The sequence below is a fragment of the Heptranchias perlo genome, chromosome 2 (assembly GCF_035084215.1).
Source record: "Heptranchias perlo isolate sHepPer1 chromosome 2, sHepPer1.hap1, whole genome shotgun sequence".
NCBI lineage: Eukaryota > Metazoa > Chordata > Chondrichthyes > Hexanchiformes > Hexanchidae > Heptranchias > Heptranchias perlo.
In genome coordinates, this window is record NC_090326.1 from 21,108,763 (window position 1) to 21,118,708 (window position 9,946).

Consider the following 9,946-nt stretch of genomic DNA (forward strand, 5'->3'; position numbering starts at 1 on the left):
GAAAATAAGAAAGACTTGCATTTCTATAGCGCCTTCCATGACCTCAGGACGTCCCAAAGCGCTTTACAGCCAATTAAGCACTTTTGAAGTGTAGTCACTGTGGTAATGTAGAAAATACTAATGAGTTCACCCATTCTGGTTCATTGATTTTCTTTGTGACTTTTAGATTTTAGCTTTTCCCACGACAAAAATGGATAAATCACTGGCTCACTTTTCTTAATCCCTATAGGTTTTGCTCAGCAAATTACCTAATCCTTGAAGCTGATCTTTGTATTCCTAAATAAATGTACCATACCCCATGTCAATCTGAACCTTTACTGTGAGTACCTTGTTACTAGATTGGATTTTTCCTAAGGCGCTCAGCCATCTTTTAGCACCTTTACTCCTGGCAAATCAAATTAGGTGTTCTCAAATATCATGCCAGCAACTCAACTTCTATCATTGGTACATATCTGCTTCAGGGTGGGGGACGTGTCTTTAAGGGTGGGGGACGTGTCTTTAAGGGTAGGGGATGTGGATTCGCTGCCCGTCATACACCCTGCCAGATTTTCCTTTCTATTGATTTCCTTTCCATCGATTGGAGCAGTACACTCCCGGCAAGGTAGTCTGCGCCCCTGCTGTCGACCTGCCTTTCTCTTCCACCAGACTCCTGGGCCACGGGAGCATTTGCCAATCTTTTTGGTACTTCCTTCTTCAATTAGCTTTCCTGCTTTAACTATTCTCCTATTCTCTGGGTCTCGTATATATCTCTTACTTCTCTGATTTCTTTCGTTGTGCCTTCTTTTTGTCTTGCACTATTAGCACTTCTGTCACCTAACCATCTTCTGTTCTCCACCTAATCGCTTTACAGCTCATTCTTCTTCTTACATAAGAACATAAGAAATAGGAGCAGGAGTAGGCCAATTGGCCCCTCGAGCCTGCTCTGCCAGTCAATAAGATCATGGCTGATCTGATCCTAACCTCAAATATAAATTCATGCCCAATTTCCTGCCCGCTCCCCGTAACCCCTAATTCCCTTTACTTCTAGGAAACTGTCTATTTCTGTTTTAAATTTATTTAATGATGTAGCTTCCACAGCTTCCTGGGGCAGCAAATTCCACAGACCTACTACCCTCTGAGTGAAGAAGTTTCTCCTCATCTCAGTTTTGAAAGATTATGCCCCTAGTTCTAGTTTCCCCCATCCTTGGGAACATCCTCACCGCATCCACCCGATCAAGCCCCTTCACAATCTTATATGTTTCAATAAGATCGCCTCTCATTCTTCTGAACTCCAATGAGTAGAGTCCCAATCTACTCAACCTCTCCTCATATGTCCACCCCCTCATCCCCGGGATTAACCGAGTGAACCTTCTTTGTACTGCCTCGAGAGCAAGTATGACTTTTCTTAAGTATGGAACGTTCAGTTCTTCTTCTTGTGCATGCGGTCTTTTGTTTCCCCCTGTTCCTTTTTATAAACTGTTCACCTGCAATCTCTCCCAGTCCTGATGAAGGGCTATACCTGAAGCGTTAACTCTGTTTTCTTCTCTCCACAGATGCTGCCTGACCTGCTGAGCGTTTCCAGCATTTTCTGTTTTTGTTTCAGATTTCCGGCATCTGTGTTTTATTTTTTGAACATATCGGAAAATGTCTGTTTCATCTTTGCAATTGTTTCATCTCTCCAATAGCTGCCAAATACACTCCTCACCATCGTTTAAATATCTCTCAATTTCCTGCAAGATGTCCAGTCACTTGAAGTCTGGCTGAAGGCAGCAATTTAATGATTTTAATATCTCTTCTAGTTTACTCCACAAGGATGTTTTTTCTTTTCGTTTACTCACTGTTTGTTTTTTCACTTCCGATTTCCTGTCCATTCAGCTGTTCTAACACCATGGGGTAAATTTTAACCCCGAAGAATGGGTGGGTTGGGGGCGGATAGGCCCGCCTGGGTACGTGCACGCTTCTGACTCCTGGAAATCCTGCCTTAAGAGCCATTTGAGGTACTTAAAGTACTTAAAAATGTTAAGTTTTTGTGGTTTGAACTTGCCAAGCCATTTTAACTGCTTCTGAACGTATCTCCCGTGGCCTCTGAAAGACGCCATGGAAACGGAGGCGAGTTGCAGACAGCCCTCATTTGGCCCTTTAAACCAGTGATTGACGCGTGAAGAAAAGGTGAGTTTTGCAGCCGGCCGATCAGTTCTCTCAGGTAAACCCTTGGCTGGGAGTTCTTTGTGTTTAGACTCAGATTTCTTTGTTCAGACATATTTACCTACATTTTGGACCCCATCAAACTGATACCATCTGGATGGGGGGGGGGGGCGCAATGGGTTTATTCAGCACTTCATCGGAGGAGGAGGCACATCAGCATCCGGGGCGGGCACGGCGTGAAGTTCTGGGAGTTGCAGCTCCTCAAGACAGAAGTGTGCCACACGGACCTGCAGAAGAGCAGAGAGGGGATCAATGGAGGGGCCGAGGTCGCAGGAGGCACTACTCACGTGGGAGGGTCTACAGGCAGAGGCTGAGCTTCCTGGACCTCTCTGAGGAGCAGAGCCTACAAAGGCTGAGAGTGAGTTGGCAGGTGGTCGCAGACATCTGCAGGCTCCTTCATGCAGAGCTGCTCCCAGCTGGGCCTTTTTTTTTATTCGTTCATGGGATGTGGGCATCGCTGGCGAGGCCGGCATTTATTACCCATCCCTAATTGCCCTTGAGAAGGTGGTGGTGAGCTGCCTTCTTGAATCGCTGCAGTCCGTGTGGTGACGGTTCTCCCACAGTGCTGTTAGGAAGGGAGTTCCAGGATTTTGACCCAGCGACGATGAAGGAACGGCGATATATTTCCAAGTCGGGATGGTGTGGCCTAGTGGCCACGCATTGCCCATCGCAGTTAAAGTCACCACTGCGCTCAATTTCTTCGCCTTCAGTTCCTTCCAGGGACCCACTGGTGACATCACTAGGGTCTCTCCGTCGTCTGCATGTAAGTGTATACGACGGGTGATGGATGGCTTGTTTGCCAGGGCATCCGACTATGTCAACATCCCCTGTGAGGACATCAGCCAGACCGAGAGGGCAGTGGGTTTCCACTCTCTGGCTGACTTCCCAGGGGTGCAGGGAGCAATTGATTGTACACACGTAGCAATCCAAGCACCTCCACATGAGCCAGGACTGTTCATCAACCAAAAGGGATCTCACTCCATCAATTTGCAGCCGGTTACGACCACTGGAGGAGGTTTCTCCAGGTGTGTGCCCGATTCCCGGGCAGCTGCCATGATTCCTTCAGTTGCGCGAGTCCAACATCCCGGCCCTCTTCCACGCACAAGACAGATTTAAGGGCTGGCTCCTTGGAAACAAGGGATACCCCCTGCAGACGTGACTCATGACACCTCTGAATAACCCCACCAATGAGGTACAGCAGCGGTACAGTGAAAGTCACATCACCACCAGGTCTGTCATTGAACAAGCCTTGGAATGCTGGAGATGCACTTCAGTTGCCTGGATCGATCTGGGGGAGCCCTTCAGTACTCACCAGCGAGGGTGAGCAGAATAAAAGTCATGTGTTGCATCCTGCACAACATCACTCAACAGAGAGGGTTACAAGTGAAGGAGCTCGAATGCGTTCATGAAGCATCTTCATCTGCCGGCAACATTGAAGAAGATGATGATAAGAAGGAGGAGGACGACGAAGATGGGGAACCCATCACCAGAGCAGCGGCGCACATGGCTGCTGGTGATGCCAGGGAGTCACTCATATCTAACAGGTTCTCATAATGAGATCTGCAAATTGAAGATAGTGGACTACTCAGACCACCTGGAACAACCACCACCATCACCAACAACAGCCACCCCCCCTTCCCCTGACGTTTGCATAAAACTGTCTTTCAACCACGCATGCACCCATTGTACATGCGCCCAATGGGTGGCATCATGTCTTGGCATTCATGATGAAGCACATGAAAGGGCGCTTTCACAAAAGGTACTCAAGAATGGGCAAGACGTGGCAGTGATGGTGAGAATCATATCATTTAATGTGCATTTAACAAAAAACAAATATAAATGAAAAGCATGACATTCTGTCAGACACCCTTGTGCGTACCCTTGGTGATGACAAAACCCTAGTCTTCCTCTTCCTTGCGCTACTACATAATGCATCCCCTGTGACTTCAGCAGAGGTGGTGGCAAGTTACTTAGATTGATGCCCTGACTGCTGAGATGCTTTCGGCCTACAACCTCTGGATTTTGGAGCCCGTGAGGCCCCCGCCAAAGACTGCTCCACCTGCACCTGTGCAGGGGCAGGCTTGGACATAGGGAGAGGAGGCAGCATGTCGGGTACTGTTTGGGAGGGGGGGGGGGACAACGGGTGAGACATGGGAGCGCTTTGAGTGGAGTCCTCACTTCCATCTCCCTTTTCGCCATTATCCCTCTCCTGGGCCAGGGCCAGGGCCAGGGCCACATCACTTCCACCACTCTGCTGGACAACGGCTTGGAGGACATCTGTGATGCCTTGTGAGGCCAGTGCTAGTGTATCTGTCAGCCTGTTTAAGGCGAGAGAATGTTGGTCATCCTGAGTCCGCACGGCCGTTGTCTGGGCCTGACTGGACTCATTTGTGAACCGTGCTTGAAGTTCAATGGAGGCGGCCACTCTCTCCATCGCAGACTTTCCCGCACTTACCTGTAACATTAATCCACTAATGCTGGAGGTGGACTCCTCCATCCTCTCCGCTATTGTGGAGAGTGAGCGTAGCATGTCATCCAGTACGTTGCAAAGGTGCATCTCTACCTCGATCATTCTCCTTCTTAAGGATGGCCTCCCGGGTTCAGCATCTGTGTCCAGCTGAGCAGAGCCTGGAGAGGAGTGCGCCCACCGACGCGGACTCTCCACAGCTGCCCCTGCCACCAGTGTCTGCTCGTGCTCGCTTGTGTGTGGTGAATCACCAGGTGACAACCCAACTACCTCTCTAATAGGACCCACCGAGGTGTGAGTATCTGTGTTGGTGCATGGCTCACTAAGATGTGACGGTGCACCCTTAGAGGCAGGGAGCTCCTCTGAGGAATCGCCCTCGTCCATGTTGTCTGCTGCTTCAGCAATCCTTGAAAGCCCTGGAAGAGAACTTACAGCAATATTAAGAATCATCGCATAAGTAATGTTGCGATGACCATACTGAAGTGTGCAACAGGTCAATCATTGATAACATCAATTCATGTTATGTGTGAGAGATGTTAAAGTTCTGTCACCAGCCGTTTGCGGGGTGCCAGTCTTGCCATCTCCGATGGCCAGGCATTCAGCTGAGCTCCACGGCCTCCTCCTCTGCCTCTGTCAGGGGCCACTACTTGTGGTGGCCCCCCTCCAGTCCGACTCCTCTCCCGTCCATTTTGCCCTCTCTTCTCCTACAAGGGGAGAAAGAACAGACGTGAGAGTGAGCGAGGATGCATTGCTGTGGGTCAGGCTGCCCGTGAAAGAGGTGCATCAGGGGGTGAATATCAGACAGATTGATCACATTGCATCAGGATTGGGGTGAGTGGGAGAGGTGGGTTCACAAATGGGGAGGAGAGGAAGTACACAGAAAGTGAAAGTAAGTTGATAATGAGACTTAAGTGGGTGTGAGGAGTGATGTGATGGAGTGGGCTTGGCCACACAGAGTGGGGAGGGGGGGGTAGGTGATGTACACCACAGAATGCAGGTGAATCAGTAACTGTACTCACTTTTCCTGACCTGGTTAGGTCATTAAAGCGTTTCCTGCACTTCATCCAAGTCCTTGAGATGGTGCTCCTGCTGCTGGTGACCTCCTCTGCCATCTCAAGCCAGGCCTTCTTGGTGACAGAGGCAGGGCGCTTCCTCCTATCAGCCGGGTACAATGTTTGCCTCCTGGTCCTCACACCGGCTAGTAGCAACTCCAGCGAAGAGTCACTGCTGGTCTGCTCCATATTGCTGATTTCTCCTTTCTCCCTCAAAATCCATGCTTGCAATGGCCCTTCAAATACTCCAGCTCCCAGCATGTCATTTGGGTGCGCAGTATGGCCACTGCGCAGCTCGGAGATGCGAAACCTGAAAGTCACATTAAAGGCCTTCAATTGAATCGCGATCACTCGAGAAAACACATGTGTAGTGACCCCCCGGTATGTTAAAATTTACCCCCATGTGTTCTTATTTTTATTTTGCTCTTAAGCAGTGATTTTTAAACTTTTCTGTATGGAGGACCCCCTGCAAATACTGACACACTTTTGTGACACCCTGATACACTCCTGAACCCTCCACCCCATTCCTAACTTCTGAAAGATTGTGTCAACTATATAAAGGAAAAGTGTTCTACCATTCCAGAAAATATTTTTAGCATATACAGCAACCAAAATAATGTGCCAATAGGTCGATACTGAGAACCTGCAGAATACGGAGTTCTTGAGACGCTAGTCTCTGAACATTAGACAGAGAGACATGCCTACTTCCCCACTCTGGTCCATCTGGTTGTGCTTAATTGAACGAGGGAGAATCCACAGATTCCCATACTGAAACATTGACACTTCCCGATCTTGGGCTCTTTCCGACTGCTTGGCCATGTTCCCATCTTTGGTTCATGCCTGGATGAACATGGAGTTGACCATGCGATATCCAGCAGTTCACTTGAAGCTTTCCGCCATTGGTGGGCATTGCTGAAAATTGATTGCTTCATGGATGCAAATTATCATCTAAGTTTACTGGCACCAAATTTTAATTTGCCCAGGTTGCCTTTTTATCATTTGTGGTGCCATCCCTCTGAGAGTCACTTGTAGCTGTTCTGGTCAAAACCCATTGCCACCCTGAATAGAACTGCATGCTTACTGGTGTTAAGGGAAATTCTTATGCTCAAACTGATACATTATTACAGATGCAAAATCTACATAAGTGAAATACAACCTCCACCCTGAGCACTGTTACGTTGCTGACTGTACGAACATATCATAAGCAAGATCCTTTTTACAAATTTCATACAATCTCAGCAAATGTGACAGAACTAATAGGAAGTATATTTATTGTACCCATCGTCTAGAATTTGAATCTGATAGGCTAAGAAGCCGTCACCTTCTTCTGATTTTTGACACACTGTGTTTTACGATGGTCAGATCCCACAAAATGGGGTTTCAGTGACGGTCTGGTTGATGGACTCCATTTAAAAAAAAAAAGTTGTGCTTTTTAAAATTTTGGGCATTATAACAGATTAAAAAGCAACAAAGCACAATATTTATACCAACATGGTATATCCTGAATAAATAAAAAGGTTAATGTTCCTGTGGTTCCAGCATCTAGTGTTTTACAGATTTATTGAACTAAAGGAGAAAGTGTTGATCCAGGTATCTTGTCAGTCCTGACAAGGAATTGGTGCAGTTCCACTCCCGGAGATTTTCTCTTGCCCACCTGTAGGTGGATGTCATGTCACTGGGTAAAAAATAGCCAGAAGCAATTTCCTGTTATCAAATCATTGGATTTGAACTGCAATGATACAGCTGTTAATTGAGAAGATGCAACTATCAGGATATATTGAGTAGGCTGGTGCTCTTTTCTCTGGAACAGAGAAGACAAAGAGGAGACCTGACAGAGGTCTTTAAAAGTAGGAAGGTTCAATAGGTTGGATGTGGAGAAACTGTTCCCACTTGTTGGGTGAGTCCAGAACAAAGCAGCGTAAATATAAGATAGCCACTAAGAGATCAAATAAAGAATTTAGGAGGAATTTCTTTACACAGAGAGTGGTGAGAATGAGGAACTTGCTGCCACATGGAGTGGTTGAAGCAGATAGCATTGATGTGTTTAAGAGGGAGGCTTGATGCATACATGAGAGAGAAGGGAATAGGGGGATATAAAGACAAGGTGGGAAGAAGTAATTAGAATGGGTGGAGGCTGTTATGGAGTATAAACACCGGCACAGACCAGTTGGGTCGAATGGCCTGTTTCTGTGTTATAGATTCAATGTAGTTCTATGCAAAAAGCTGCCAACGTTGGAAATGTATTGAGCTCCACAAGCAAGACTGATCAGAAGTCCATTTAAAAATATAGAGCTGTGTTTATTTTCACTCTCAAGTGAAATACAGTGAGATACACTCCACAGTTACTATGAATTATCAGGAGAGTGGATAAACCGTGCCTGCTCAAAACCAAATGCATTTATATCGTATAACTTTCTTCAATTCTCAGGATAATCTGTACTTCATGCTCTTTGGCTAAACTAACGTGTGGGTTAGAACAGATCAGATGCACTTTAAAATTGGTCAGATTTGTAAACTGAACTGAATGAATATTGTCCCTAATGACTGATATTTATCAGATCTGATTGATACCATGAAATAGAAACAGAAAATAGTGGGAATGCACAGAAGATTCATTAATGTCTGAAAAGAAAAAAAAGAGATAGGTGAACGTTTCAAGCATAAACCCTGCGTCAGAACAGTTCTGGGATGGAGTCTGCACGCTTAATGTTAACCTTGCTTTTTCAGATGCTGGTGACCTGGCTCTATATTTCCAGCATTTTAAAGAAAAATAGAGAGACTTGCATTTATACAGTGCCTTTCATGACCTCAGGACATCCAAAACGCCTTACAGCCAATGAAATACTTTTGAAGTGTAGTCACTGTTGTAATGTAGGCAACGTGGCAGCCAATTTTGCGCACAGCAAGATCCCACAAACAGCAATAAGATAAATGACCAGATAATCTGTTTTTAGTGATGTTGGTTGAGGGACATTTGAGAGGACACCGAGGAGAACTCCCTGCTTTTCTTTAAAACGACGCCATGGGATCTTTTACGTCCACCTGAGAGGGCAGACGGGGCTTTGGTTTAACATCTCACCTGAAAGACGGCATCGCCGACAGTGCAGCACTCCCTCAGCGGTGCCCCTCCGACGGCGCAGCGCTCCCTCAGCGCTGCCCCTCCGACAGTGCAGCGCTCCCTCAGCACTGCACCTCCGACAGTGCAGCGCTCCCTCAGCACTGCACCTCCAACAGTGCAGCACTCCCTCCGTACTGCACCTCCGACAGTGCAGCGCTCCCTCCGTACTGCCCCTCCGACAGTGCAGCGCTCCCTCAGCGCTGCCCCTCCGACGGTGCAGCGCTCCCTCAGGACTGCCCCTCCGACGGTGCAGCGCTCCCTCAGGACTGCCCCTCCGTTGGTGCAGCGCTCCCTCAGCGCTGCCCCTCCGACGGTGCAGCGCTCCCTCAGGACTGCCCCTCCGACGGTGCAGCGCTCCCTCAGGACTGCCCCTCCGACGGTGCAGCGCTCCCTCAGCACTGCCTCTCCGACGGTGCAGCGCTCCCGCAGCACTGCCCCTCCGACGGTGCAGCGCTCCCTCAGGACTGCCTCTCCGACGGTGCAGCGCTCCCTCAGCGCTGTCCCTCCGACGGTGCAGCGCTCCCTCAGGACTGCCCCTCCGACGGTGCAGCGCTCCCTCAGGACTGCCCCTCCGACGGTGCAGCGCTCCCTCAGGACTGCCCCTCCGACAGTGCAGCGCTCCCTCAGTGCTGACCCTCCGACGGTGCAGCACTCCCACAGCACTGCCCCTCCGACAATGCAGCGCTCCCTCAGTGCTGACCCTCCTACAGTGCAGCACTCCCTCAGCACTGCCCCTCCGACAGTGCAGCGCTCCCTCAGTGCTGACCCTCCGACAGTGCAGCGCTCCCTCAGCGCTGACCCTCCGACAGTGCAGCGCTCCCTCAGCACTGACCCTCCGACGGTGCAGCACTCCCTCAGCAAAGCCCCTCCGACGGTGCAGTGCTCCCTCCGTACTGACCCTCCGACAGTGCAGCGCTCCCTCAGCACTGCCCCTCCGACAGTGCAGCGCTCCCTCCGCACTGCCCCTCCGACAGTGCAGCGCTCCCTCCGCACTGCCCCTCCGACAGTGCAGCGCTCCCTCCGCACTGCCCCTCCGACAGTGCAGCGCTCCCTCAGGACTGCCCCTCCGACAGTGCAGCGCTCCCTCCGCACTGCCCCTCCGACAGTGCAGCGCTCCCTCAGCAC